At 39.3% G+C, this 15,328-nt stretch overlaps 1 pseudogene; it reads left to right on the forward strand.

The window, feature by feature from the left end:
* The first annotated feature begins 7,025 nt into the window (after positions 1-7,025).
* On the forward strand, positions 7,026-8,654 carry LOC116089004 (annotated as a pseudogene).
* Positions 8,655-15,328: the final 6,674 nt, after the last annotated feature.

The raw sequence follows: 15,328 nt of genomic DNA on the forward strand, positions 1-15,328 counted from the left end.
CTCCTCTCTCAGCCCTTTATAAAGAAAGGATTGATACATTAAATCGAGTTCCTGCTTTGACAGACTGGCTCTGGGTGGTTATTCTCCGGAGGCAAGAGATCCGAGCCACAACACACACCATCCCGCTCAGCCCCGAGAGGCTCGGCTGGCCTGGGTTCTCTTCCTCTCGCCTGGTCTGGCGGCAAGGAACCTGCCTGGCATATAGATAACAGTTTAAAAATGAAAAATCTACCAAGATGAACTCTCAATTCTGAATATCTATTCCCAAATGCAGGGGCATCCACATTAGTAAAAGTAACAGTAATAAAGCTCAAAATACACATTGAACCTCACAATAATAGTGGGGTGCTTCAATATCCCACTCTCACAATTGGACAGGTCATTGAAATGGAAACTAAACAGAGATATGGTGAAACTAACAGACATTATAAGCTAAATGGATTTAACAGATATCTACAAAACATTTTATCTTAAAACAAAAGGATATACCTTCTTCTCAGCACCTCCTGGAACCTTCTCCAAAATTGACCACATAATCACATTACAAGCCTCAACAAATACAAGAAGATTGAAGTAATCTGATACATTCTATCAGATCACCATGGACTTAGGCTAGACTTCAATAACAAAAAAGCAACAGAAAGGGCACATACTCATAGAAATTGAACAACTCTCTATTAAATGAAAACATGGCCAGGGATTAAATAAATAACAAAATTAAAGACATTTTTTTAATTCAATGAAAATTAAGGCATGGCATACCCAAACTTATGAGATACAAGAAACTAGTGTTAAGAATAAAATTCATAGCAATAAGTGACTTCATAAAAAAATTAGAGTAGCCACTCAGTGGTGGCACATGTCTTTAATCCCAGCACTTGGGAGGCAGAAGCAGGCAGATTTCTGAGTTTGTAGCAGAGTGTTCTACAGAGTGAATTCCAGGACAGCCAAGGCTGTACAGAGAAACCCTGTCTTGAAAAGAGAAAAAAAGAAAGAAAGAAAGAAAAAAGAAATTAGAGAGATGCTATACTAGCAATTGACAGCACACCTGAAAAATCTAGAACAAAAAGAAGCAAACATACCCAAGAGGAGTACACAGCAGGAAATAGTGAAATTCAGGGCTACTATCTAAAGGGAACAGGGACAGTATCCAAGGAAACAAAATCAGAAATGAAAAGGGAGACATAATAATAGAAACTGGAGAAATTCAAAAAAATCATCAGATCCTACTACAAAAGTCTATACTTAACTAAACTGGAAACACTAGATGAAATGGATGATTTCTAAACATATACCATGAACCAAAGTTAAATCAAGATTAGGTAAACTAAACTAAACAGTCCCATCACCCCTCAGGAAATAGATCATTAAAAACCTTCAAACCAAAAAAAATAAATAAATAAAAGAAGAAAAGAAAAGAAAAAAGGCCCAGGGCTAGACAGTTTTAGTGTAGAATTCTTCCAGACCCTAAAAGAAAAGCTAATATCAATGCTCCTCAAACTATTCCAGAAATAGAAATGGAAGGAACACTTAATAATTCATTCTATAAAGCCACAGTTACTCTGATACCTAAACCAAAGATCCAACAAAGAAAAAGAACTTCAGACTAATTTTGTTTAAGAATATCGATGTAAAACTACTCAATAAAATTCTCACAAACCAAATCAACCATCATTCACCACAATCAAGTCGGCTTTATCTCATGGATTCCAGCATCGTTCAATATGAAAATCCATCAACATAATCTACTATATAAACAAACTCAAAGAATAAAAAAACACATGATCATCTCATTAGTTGCTGAAAATAACTTTTGAAAACACAACACCCCTTCATGTTAAATGTCTTGGAGAGATCAGGAATTCATGGCCTAAACATAATAGCAGCAATATATAGCAAATCAACAGCCAACAGTAATTAAAAGGAAACTTGAAGAAATCCCACTAAAATCAGGGAGAAGACAAAATTGCCCACTGTTTCCCTGTCTATGCAATAGTGTACTTGAAGTTCTAGCTAGAGCAATTAGAAAAAAAAGGAGGCCAAGGGATACCAATTGGAAAAGAAGTCAAGATATCAGTGTTTGTGGATGATAGGATAGTGTAAATAAGTGAACCCAAATATTCCACCAGAGAACTCTTACAGGTGATAAACACAAGAAAGAAAGAAAAAAAAACTTCAGGAAAGTGGCTGGATACAAAATTAATTCCAATAAATAGTACCCTTAATTTATACAAGTGGTAAACAGGCAGAGAAAGAAATTAGGGAATATACTTCTTTCTACCTCCTTCTTCACCTAAGAGGAGGTTCTGCAGATCCACAGCCCTCTCTGCCCCTTCTCTGCAAACAGAGAGCTCGCCTTCTGCAAGTGCTCCAACCCAGAGACTCAATGAGATCTCCATTTTCTCTCTGGTGACCTTTTATGGTGGGACCAACCAGGAGGCACGGGCCTTGGAAGCTGCAGGGAAGCCTGCACAAGATCCTTTCTACTTCCTAGCACACCTAGGAAGAGGCAGGACGAGCCAGGAGGCACAGGCCTCAGAAGTGGCAGGGCAGCCAGTGCAGAATCCTTTCTACATCCTTCTTCAACTAGGAGGAGGTTCTGTACATCCATAGCCCTCTCTGCCCTTTCCCCGAAAACAGAGAGCTTGCCTTCAGGGAGTGTTACAACCCAGAGACTCAGGTTTCTGAGGAGAGCTGATCTCCCAGAAGTGCTGGCACAGGCTTACAGACTCACAAGAGGAACAAGCTCCAGCCAGAGACAGCAAAAAATCTAACACCACAGATCAAGAGATGGAGAAAGGCAAGACTACATGGCTTCATCAGAACCTAGTACTCCCACCACAGCAAGTCCTGGATATCCCAAAACACTAGAAGAGCAAGATTTGGATCTAAAAATCATGTCTCATGATGGTGATAGAAGAATTTAAGAAGAGCATGAATTTAAAGAAATATAGGAATACACAGGTAATCAGGATCAAGCCCTTAAAGAGGAAACACAAAAATCCCTTACAGAATTACAGGAACACACAAACAAACAGGTGAAGGAACTGAACAAAACCATCTAGGACCTAAAAATGGAAATAGAAACAATAAAGAAATTACAAAGAGACAACTCTGGAGATAGAAATCCTAGGAAAGAAGTCAGGAACAATAGATACAAGCATCACCAACAGAATACAAGAGATAGAAGAGAGAATCTCAGGTGCAGAAGACACCATAGAAAACATTGACACAACAGTCAAAGAAAACACAAAATGCAAAAAGCTCCTAACCCAAAACATCCAGGAAATCCAGGACACAATGAGAAGACCAAACCAAAGGATAATAGGTATAGAAGAGAGTGAAGACCTCCAACTTAAAGGGCCAATAAATATCTTCAACAAAATTATATAAGAAAATGTGCCTAACCTAAAGAAAGAGATGTCCATGAACATACAAGAAGCCTATAGAACTCCAAATAGACTGAACCAAAAAAGAAATTCCTCCCGCCACATAATAGTCAAAACACCAAATGCATAAAACAAAGAAAGAATATTAAAAGCAGTGAGGGAAAAAAGGTCAAATAACATATAAAAGCAGACCTATAAGAATTATACCAGACATCTTGCCAGAGACTATGAAAGCCAGAAGATCCTGGACAGATGTCATGCAGACCCTAAAAGAACACAAATGCCAGCCCAGTCTACTATACCCAGCAAAACTCTCAATTACCATAGGTGGAGAAACCAAAGTATTCCATGACAAAACCAAATTTACACAATATGTTTCTACAAATCCAGCCCTTCAAAGGGTAATAAATGGAAAACTTCAACACAAGGAGGGAAACTACATCCTAGAAAAAAAAACTAATCTTCCAACAAAATTAAAAGAAGATAGCCTCATAAACAGATTTCCAGCCCTAACAACAAAAATAACAGGAAGCAGCAATTACTTTTCTTTAATACCTATTAATAACAATGGACTCAATTCCCCAATAAAAAGACATAGACTATCAGACTGGGTACATAAACAGGACCCAACATTGTGTTGCATACAGGAAACCCACCTCAGTGACAAAAACAGACACTACCTCAGAATAAAAGAATGGAAAACAATTCTCCAAGCCAATGGTCCCAAGAAGTAAGCTGGAGTAGCCATTGTAATATCAAATAAAATTGACTTTCAACCTAAAGTGATCAAAAAGATAAGGAGGGACACTTCATATTCATCAAAGGTATGATCTACCAAGAGGAACTTTCAATTCTGAACCTCTATGCTCCAAATCAAAGGGCATCTACATTCATACAAGAAACTTAACTAAAGCTCAAAGCACACATTGCACCGCACACAATAATAGTGGGAGATTTCAACACCCCACTGTCTGCAATGGACAGATCATGGAAACAGAAACTAAACAAAGACATAGTGAGACTAACAGAAGTTATGAAACAAATGGATTTAACAGATATCTATAGAAATTTTTATCATAAAACAAAAAAAATATACCTTCTTCTCAGCACATCATGGTAACTTCTCCAAAATTGACCATACAATTGGTCACAGATTAGGCCTCAACAGATACAAGAAGATTGAAATAATTCCTTGCATCCCATCAGATCATCATGGACGAAGACTGCTCCTCAATGACAACATAAACAATAGAATGCCCACACAATTGTGGAAGCTCAACAACACTCTACTCAATGATAACTAGGTCAAGGAAGAAATAAAAGAAAGAAATTAAAGACTTTCTAGAGTTTAATGAAAATGAAGCCACAACATGCCCAAACTTATGGGACACAATGAAAGCAGTCCTAAGAGGAAAACTAGTAGTTTTAAGTGCTTCCAAAAAAGAAACTAGAGAGAGCATATACCAATAATTTGACAGAACATCTGAAAGCTCTAGAACAAAAAGAAGCAAATTCACCCAAGAGGTGTTGAAGGCAAGAAAAAAATCAAACTCAGGGCTGAAATCAACCATCAACTGAGGAATCTCAAATTGCTGAGAAGCACCTATCTATTGATGTTCAATATCCTCAGTCATCAGGGAAATGCAAATCAAAATGACCCTGAGATTCCACCTTGTACCAATCAGAATTCCTAAGATCAAAAACTAAGGCAACAGTAGATACTGAAGAGGATGTAGAGAAAGAAGAAGACTCTTCTACTGCTGGTAGGATTGCAAGCTGGTACAACCACTAAGAAAATCAATCTGGTGGTTGGTTCCTCAGAAATTTGGAAATGGTTCTACCTAAGACCCAGCTATATCACTCCTGAGCATATACCCAAAAGATCCTCCACCATACTACAAGGACACATGCTCTATTGTATTCATAGCAGCTTTCTTCATAATAGCCAGAAGTTGGAAATGTCCCTCCACTGAAGAATGGATACAGAAAATGTGGTTCATTTACACAGTGGATTACTATTCAGCTATTAAAAATGAGAACAACATGAATTTTACAGGCAAATGGATGGAACTAGAAAATATCCTGAACAAGGCATCCCAGATCCAAAAGTACATGTACTCACTGATAAGTGGATATTAGCCAAAAAGTAGAGAATACCCATGATACAACTCACAGAATATATGAAGTTTAACAAGGAGAGCCCACATGAGGATGCTTCCAATCACACTTAGAAGTGGGAAGAAAATAATCATAAGAAGCAGAAGGAGAGAGAGACCAGGGTGAAAATGGGGAGAGGGAGGGAATGGGTGGCGGGATCAAGTATGGAGGGAGAAAAGCCCAGAGAATGAATGGAAAGCCAGGAGAATGAATGGAAATATGTAGCTGCAGAGGGTGGAGGGTGGGGAAAATCTCTAGAAAGTCCCAGAGACCTAGGATGTGAGAGGCTCTCAGAACTCAATGACCCTAGCCAAAATGCCCAACAGTAGGGAGATAGAAGCTGAAGAGACTACCTCTAGTAGATAGACAGGGGCCTACTATCTTTGAAATTTTTGACCCAGAATTGTTTCTGTCTAAAAGAAATGCAGGAACAGAAAAGGAGCAGACATTTAAGAAAAGGCCATACAGTGACCTGCACAACTTGGGATCCATCCCATGAGGAGGCACCAAACCCTGACTCTATTACTAATGCCATCCATGCTGTGCTTGCAGACAGGAGCCTAGCGTGATTGTCCTCTGAGAAGGCTCTACCAGCAGGTGACTGAGATAGATGCAGATAGTTACAGCCAACCATTGTTCTGAGAAAAGGGGACCCTGTGGAAGAGTTATAGGAAGAACTGAAGGAGCTGAAGGTAATTGCAACCCCATAGGAAGAACAACAGTATCAACTAACCTGTACCCCTCAGCACTCCCAGAGAATAAACCACCAGCCAAAGCTCATACATGGGGTGGTCTGTGGCCCTCCAGCACATGTATAGCAGAGGACTGCCTTGTCTGGCCTCAGAAGGAGAGGATTGCCAAATCCTGCAGAGACTTGATGCTCCAGAGAAGTGAGATACTGGGGGAAATAAGGAAGGTTGAGTGAAGGGGAGGGGCTACCCTCTCTGAGCCAAAGGGGTAAGGAAGGGGAGTGAAAAACTCTGAGAGGGGGGACTGCGAATGGGAGCAACATTTGAAATATAAATAATTTAATGACAGATATTTAGGAGGAACACTTCTGGAGATTTCCTTAATGTACACCATGAGGACTATAGTTGATAATACTGCAATAGATATAGATATATTCCCACTTAGACATATATAATTGTCAGTGACCTTACTATAACTGTGCACTCCTTTTGAAGCATTTGTTCTTTGTACTTGAGAATGAGGTTGTCATTAGATTTTACTTCCCATTCTTGATTTATCCTCAGTCTGGGCTTCTGACACAGCAACAATAACATGAAGAATATTCGGACTTGGTGAAGGAAAGTGGCCCAAACTCAGGGGAATCCATTGGTGATTAATTTTGGTAAATGAATGTTTTATAAGTCAAAAAACAAACAAGACAAAGGGAAGTGAAGCCGGCACTGTGGGTGCCTTCTCTGCCCACAGAGTCTCAGACTCATTCTTAAGGAACTGAGAACTTAATCTTCCAAAATGTCAAAAAGGCCATCTTATGCTCCACCTCCCACCCCAGCTCCTGCAATACAAATGCCCAGCACACCAGGGTTTGTGGGATACAATCCATACAGTCATCTTACTTATAACAACTATGGACTGGGAGGGAACCGGAGCAGCAACACCCTGGTCGCAGCATCATCTAGCATTACAATTCCAAATCCTCCAAACCCACAAGATAAGCCAATGATGCCCTATATAAGGTACAGCAGAAAGGTCCGGGACTGTACTGGCTGATTTTGTGTGTGAAGTTGACACAGACTGGAGTTATCAAAGACAAAGGAGCTTCAGTTGGGGAAATGCCTCCATGAGCTCCAGCTGTGGAACTTTTTCTTCTTGGTTGGAGATCAAAGGGGGAGGGCCCATTGTGGGTGGTGCCATCCCTGGACTGGTAGTCTTGGATTCGGTTCTATAAGAGAGTAAGCTGAGCAAGACAGGGAAAGCAAGCCAGTAAGAAACATCCCTCCATGGCCTCTGCATCAGCTCCTATATTCTGATCTTTCTGTTCCAGTCCTGACATCCTTTGGTGGTGAACAGGAATGTGGAAGTATAAGCTGAATAAACCCTTTTCTCCCCAACTTGCTTCTTGGTCATGACGATCATGCAGGAATAGAAACCCTGACTAAAACAGGGACCAAGTAAAGGCTTCCAATCCTGACATAAAGTTGGGGGATACTGACTAGATTATTGGTGGCATGTGGTAAGATCACACTGACAAAGAGAAACAAGAATATTTAAACAAATAGGATGCAGAAAGCATAGAGTACAATGAATCTGTGAAGGCCTACCATAATTCCTCTGCCTACCTTGCATATATTAATGTAAAAAAGTCATGAGGAAGCTGCATTAGAGGAAGAAAATTGACAGAGACGGTCTCACATGGAGAAAGGAGAACTTTATATGAGCATTCAGAGCCTGTGGAGGATCCAGATGATTATAATGGCTTTTCAATGAAGCACCCAGTCACTGCCAGTTTCCAGAGAAACCAACCCCTCATCAGTCAGATCGTCAGTGAGAATGTGGTACCTGATGTGTAGTCGGTTGTCACAAGAGCTAGAATGCAGGTCCTTAAGTGGTGGGTTCAGTCTTTAATGGTTCATCAGCAGAAACTAGAAGGGGAGCTCCTTGAGATAGAATGACACCAGGAAAAGAAGAGAAAATTCCTGGAAAGCACAGACTCCTTTAACAATGAACTTAAAAGGTTATATGGTCTGTAGGTGGAAGTAAACGTGGAGAAAATTGCAGGTAAAAGTGCCCAGGTGAAGGAACTGACCCTCGAAAGGCAGGAGGAGAGGGAGAAGGAGGCAGCAGAGCAAGCTGAGCGCAGTCGGAGCAGCATGGCCCCTGAGGAAGAGCAAGTGGCAAACAAAGCCAAGGAGAAGGATGTGGAGAATGTCATGATGGAGACAGAGGAGACACACCTTGAAGACACAGCAGAGAGCCAGCAGAATGGTGAAGAAGGCATGTCTACTCCCGAGGTCAATGAGAGTGGGCAGGAGGGGATTAACACTATGGAGGTGGAAGGGACCAGTGACAGTAGCATGGGCTCAGAGAGCAACAATGAGACAGTGGAGGAGCCACCCACAAGACCCAATGCCAGAAGACTAGAAGGGGTAAATGTTGCCTTGTATTATGTGTCCTAAAACTTTTTTAAATGAAAAAAAATTGTGATTTTTGTTTTGTTTTGTTTTGTTTTAAAAAAAAGACAAGAATAAATCAAGCAAGAATACAACTTGACCCAAGTGTGAACACACTCATCTGTCTGCTCTTTGGGATCAAAGTGAATGCAGGGACATCCTTTTCCTCATAGACAACATGATAAACCAAGATAGACTCAGAAACACTGTTCCCCCAACGGCACAAATCAAGATGACAGATTCGTGGAGAGAGAACCCATACATTCAGACTCACAGTGTACCAGTATCCAATACCAATATTCTGTAACCAGGGCACTAGCAGCACTCAAAATGCCTCCACCGTGTAAAAAGACCACTCTGCTCTAGGCTCTTATCTGGAATGTAATTGAGTAATGTGATCATTTTTTCCTTAAGTATTTTTGTCTCTTGTCACTGATTAACATTTAAGTTCCCACAGAAATTTTATTTTGACAATCATATCAAGAAAAATTCATAAGAAAATTAAAATACAACCTGAAGTACACTTCAAACTGTGGAGTACAAAATATTGAATCATCTTTTACTGCCATGTAATTCACAAGTTACTGTTCAGGCCTTTTCTAGGACTCTTTTGAAAGTTGAATTTTCTTAAGTACTTTCCGAATACAGCATCAATTTGAATAGTAGTGTTTTCCCTTGGTTGTGGATTATGGTCTACATAAAAGTGCTTTGGAAGGTGAACACAGAATAAGGTGTATTTTGAAAATTCACAAAAGCCCAGTTTTGGAGAAAAAAAATATTTTCAATCATAATAACAAAGATTGGGATGGAGAGATGGCTCAGCAGACGTAAACACTAGATGCTGTCTTTCAAAGAACCCAGGTTCAAGTCTAACCATCTACGTGACAGCTAACAGCTGTCTGTAACTCTACTTTCAGAGTATCTGACACGCTTTGAAGTCAACAGGTGTGCACGGGTGATGCACAGACATAGACATGGAGGCAAAAATATACACAAATGAATAAATAAACATAAATAATAAATGAATGTGTGTATTTAAAAACTAATAATAATAACAACAGACCATAGACATTGTGAGCTGTGTCACAACAGATTGTTTATCCAAAGGTCCTTTGTAAGGTTCAATTTTGATATTGCTCTGTATATAAAAATGAATTTTCACATTTTCATTATACTATGTCTCTGCCAGATTTAGTACTAACACAAATTCCTTTAAAGAGGCATCCCTTTAAAGAGTTGGGATTTCAACCTTCAGTTCACTTACTGAAGTCACTATGTCTCTTAAAGGAGAACAAAATTAACCTCAAAATCCAAGGCCAACAATTAATTTTATAGGCTGCTCAACACCTACATGAAAGCTAGTCTGATTATAAATTACATTCAAAAGCCTCCCTCTTACATATTTTCTTATTAAATTCCATTATAAACATGTCAAAGTTCAGAGTTGCTGAAGCACTACATTTCAGTACAGCCAGTGGACCATAAGACCACTGCTAGATGGGAACTGCTTTGTGCATTGATAAAAGGCAGGGACCGTGTGGAAAGCAAAAGTCCTACTCAGTCAGGACAGGATTGTGAGTATCAAGAAGAAGAACTACTTAAAAAATCAGATAAACATCACATCATGCTACCTTTTCATTTTGCGGTCCACTAAGTTGGAAAGTCGGGATTATAATTATTACCATTATTACAAATTTCAACTAATAGTGTCACCTTTTGTGGAATGACTGGTCAATGTCTATAATTTCTCCTTTCTAGTTGAGAAACTAGAAAACGAAGGCATACTTTCCCAATTCCCTTGCAACTAGTCCTCTGTACGCATGTTAGGCTCCATCCTGTTAGCCATACTTAGACAAAACGTGGAAGACAGAACTGAGACAGAAAACTATCTACCTGTGCCTCTTGGCGGCGGGGGCGGCAGAGGCTGCTGCGGTTGCTGCGGCTGCTGCGGCTGCTGCGGCTTCTGTCATAGAAATCTTAGGCTTTCCTACAAAATGTTTATGTCATCCATTTTCCAGCTTCCTGACACTCAGAAGCAGTCATTTCTAATTCATGGCAGCAGTAGATTTCTAATTTAACTACCCGAGGTAACAGTTCTACTTGTCCATCCTCCATATTCCTCAGACAGCTCAGGAAGCAGCTAGCGCAGTTGTATCTCTGGCACAGCTCTTAATGGGAGTCCAGCTATAACACTTGTTCATATGTCTGGATGCTTCCAGAGCATTTCTAAGCTAATCTCTAATTGCTTAGAACTCCTGTTCTAAGGGAGTTCTTACTGATACTTTTCCATTATGGTGCTGTGTGTTGTTTACAAAGCAATCTGTGTGTGATATAGTAAGAGTGGCCTTGAATTGCAAGGACACACTAGTCTCACTGTCATATGCTGGTCACCAATGCTGGTCCCATTATCTGTTGTCTGTGAAGTTGGTTAACTCACCCTAGACTCGATTTCCTTATTTCTAGAGAAAGGATTAGGAATTACCTCTAGAGACAGGTTAGATAAGAGTTTTAAAAGAGACAGACAATACACACTCCCAATGTCAAGCTAGATTTCGTCTCAAAATGTTAGTTCCCTTCTCTTTCCCATATCAGGTGATTTATATCAAAATAATTTCATAAATGTTAATGAGGAAACTATATCTTCCCCTTTTCAGTTTACATAGGTGTCTTAGATCTGTTAGAGTCTATTATAAAATAAATCTTAGTTCTTTTATGAATATATGAATCTGAATGCCTAACCAGACTCATATTAGGTTACCATTATAGGAATTTGATTAATTAATAACAAAATGCATCACAACAAAATCATCAGATTACGTGCACTGAATCATATCTCATCCACACAATATCAAGGAAATGTAAAGAGAAAACAATTGTAAAAATTCAACTTTTATAAATCCAGATACTAATAAGCATCCAAAGTGAAGCTGTTTACCCACTAGACTGAGTACTACAGAAAGCTAACCACAAGCATTTGTTGTCTTTTTCCAACAATTTCCAATAATTTTGGGGGTAGGTACTTAGTAACAAGAACCACAGATCAGGTTCAGCCACTTGTAATGACGTTGATAGTGGGTGACTTGCTAGCCTCTGTGAAGTTTGGCCTTCACATGTATAACAGAGGATAATAAGAATGCCCTATAGAGCGGCCATAAGAATCAAAGATGCAATTTCAGTACTGTCATTCGCTTGATAGTCTATGCTCTGTAGTCTCTGGTTGCCAATCCTAACAGATGACATTATGTTGAGAAAAACAGTTTTCTAAATGCTGTTCTTTCCTGAATTTCACTGCAATCAAATCCTTTCAACTTGTTCTGGAAACATATCGGGGAATGGCTTCTGTAATTTCTTCTCCTCCTCTCCCCTCCTTTATGGCTTTAAACTCACTCATGTGATTACCTCCATCAAGACATCCAGCTGCCCTTAGATCTTCTACTATTCACCAGACAAAGCAAGATAGGCACCCGTCCTTACTCATTTCTCTTGATTCTGCTACTAGGAATTTCCCATAGGAATTCAGCTCAGAAGTCTGTAAGAAACAGACCACATGGTCACTTGCCTTGATAAGCAACCTAGCTCTCAGTAGTTGTTTCTATCATTTAATGTCCATGTCTGCAATTGCCTTATGAGTGCCACCTCTGAACAGAATTGCACTCGGTTTTAAGTATTAAAAGGTGAATTAAAAACAAACAAAAAAAAAAAAAACTTCATGTGATATCACATGTCTTTAATCCCAGGACTCCAAAAACAGAAACAGGCAGATCTCTGTGAATTCAAGGACAGCTGATCAATATCACAAATATCAGGCCAGCCATGGCTGCATAATGAAACCATGCTTCAAAAGGAGAAAGAGCAGAAGAGTCAGGCATGCTGAGAGGTAGACTGGTATGCTTTGCAAGCAGACGACTTGGGTGCAGTGCCCAACAGTAAAAATTAAAAACAGACTAATGAGATATTTCTCCTGGTCTCAAATCTTCAAGCTCTACTTTGATGTCCTTTTTCATCAGAGACAATATATCTTCACTTCTCTTTAGTTGACATAAAAGTCAAAGCAAATAAGCAGAGCCACATTCTTTTTATTCTGCTTTATGTCATAATGAAGAATTTTCTAGAATATTTTCCATGCAGCTACTATTCTTATAAAACTCGGGTCTCTCTTCTGGTTTTGTTTCTGTTCCAGTATTTGTTTAGATGCCATTTACTAAAGGTAAAGGGAATTTGTTGCCCCAAAGTAGTGCTTTCCACACTTATTCTGGAAGCTCAGCTCTCCCCTACCACCTTGAGTACAGACTACATTTACTGAATCTCACAGCTTATTTTCATTAGTCAAAACATTATAGAGTAAAAGCTCTATGGGGTAGACATAGAGTGATGTAGAGATTATTACATATTTTTAAATGAAAGACAAAAATCTGTTTCCCATCCCAATGTTACAGTAATTAACATTTTACTACTTTCATTCTTTGGTTGACTTCCTTACCAAATGCTTGAAGAGCCAGTAACATCACACTCATTTACATGAAGAATTAAAGGTTGTGTTCCGGCTAGGGCTTCATTTCTACCACAACTTTTGGCAAGATTTTTTCTTCATTAGTTTCAGTAATAGCATCAACCCCTTATTGGTTGCCTAACATGTAATAAGTAAGGCCCTGTTCCCTTCGTGGCTCTATTTCTTATTCTGTACAACACCCCTGAAGACAGGTGTTATTACAGCCATAATTTACAGACAAGAAATTTAAGAAGAAGCTGAAGAAGGGGTGGCACTGGTCAGATCTCAAGCTCATTACTTATCAGCAGTGTGTCCTTGGAAATCTGACAGTCCCTAACCTGCAAAGAAGTGCCAACAGCACTGTCCTACCTAGCTTTACAGGAGTAAATAAGAGCCTGATAGTGAGTCTGAAATATAAAGGCCATGAAAAATGGGAAAGGAAATTGCTGAATCTGATTGCTGAAACAGAGGACAAGTGACCAGTGCATAAGATCTCCACAGCCTCCCATCTCCACTATAGTGAGATGATTGTATGAAAAATGTTCATGTCTCTATACCCCAGGTCCTTTCAAAACAAAATTGAATAAATACATACAAACCAGGAAGTTAATAGTCACTGTAATGATAACAATGAAAACTGAAAAATGAACTGATCTTTTAGAATAACTCATCTTTCTAGACGGCATTAAGGTCAGATAGGAATTTGGCAATAGAAGCCTCATTTCTCTTCCCTGGTTTCATGTGGCATAATCTTACAGTCTGTGTCACTAACTCCTGTCTATGAGGAGCCTCATGAGTCAGTGCCTAGGCCCAAGCTGAGTCATACTGGATAGGCAATGACGCAGCCTGAGATACAAGAGATAGCAATTCAAAATGACCTTTGATGGTAAATTCAGTATCATGAAACCCTGCCTCTATACCTCAAATTAGCAAGGAAGAAGCTGGCTGGTTCAAGAGAGAAAATGTATGTATTAAGATTGACTATACAACTGATGTGAGGAGGGAAAACAACCAAGAAAGCAATTCCTACTCATTCAGGGATTGGAACTAAACACAAAATCTTACTTTTCAGATGTCCAGCTTGGTACAACAGAGAGCAGTTTATTTCAAATGCAATCTTTTAAGTGCTTAATAGCCTGAATATCTCTTTTATTGGTATCATATTTTTTCTTATTTAGCCATTTACATCACCCCCCCGGCCTATTCTTTTGTATCTGTTATTTTGTAAGAACTATCAAAATAGTCAAAAATAAATTTTAAGGAAACATTTCTATCCTCCTACTCTTTCCTATTATCTCCTACAGGAATACCAGGACTGGTATATCTTTTCATTATCAATGAGGGCTTATTTTAACAAGATGATTTTCTTGCAGACACAGAGGTGATATTATAATATTCCCTAATATTATTCCTCAGCCCTGAGCAGGTCTACCAATTCAGCTTCCAAAACTAGAAAAAGGAAGTAGAAATCATCAACTAGCTTTCTCCTTTACTGAACATTCTGTTTCTGGAAGATGAAAACCTTTCCTTGGGTGGAAAATGCCAGTTGGTTCTGACAAACACTTGTGAAACTTCTGTCTTCTTGAAAATAGCAAACATCTAAAAATTCACAACATTTTTCACATATTACAAGAATTAACTGGAATAGGTGTGCTCTCAAAGGCCAAACTTCCTGGACTCCCAGCAGTGCGTTCCCAGTAGGCTCTCAAGAGCATTTATGGGAGTCCTGCCAATTCCTCATGTACCACCAACTCAGTCACAGCTTCACTCTCCGAACTTCCTCTCTCGGAAAAGTGCATCCGTCTGAACTTGTCTTGCAGTCATCTTCAGATTTCTCTTCCTCTTATCACTTACACCCAGTTTGTGCTGGAAGCTGCCAGTTCTTCATATCAGTAGCTCTTATCTATGTCAATATCTACATCTTATAAATAGATGGCTCTTCGACATGGCTCACCTGACCTACTTGAAGCAAATGAGGTTCAGTGAACTCCCTGCTGCCTCTACATCCTTCATGTGGTCCCAGCATTGTCTGTATAAAACAGATATTTCTATCAACCTCATGAATGGTATCCTGATAGCCTTATAATCTACTTCTTCCCTGGTTTCTTCTCTTGAGATCCTTCTCAGCATCAAATGTTCCTGCCACAAAGGAAACA

The sequence above is a fragment of the Mastomys coucha genome, unplaced genomic scaffold (assembly GCF_008632895.1).
Source record: "Mastomys coucha isolate ucsf_1 unplaced genomic scaffold, UCSF_Mcou_1 pScaffold14, whole genome shotgun sequence".
Classification (NCBI taxonomy): Eukaryota; Metazoa; Chordata; class Mammalia; order Rodentia; family Muridae; genus Mastomys; species Mastomys coucha.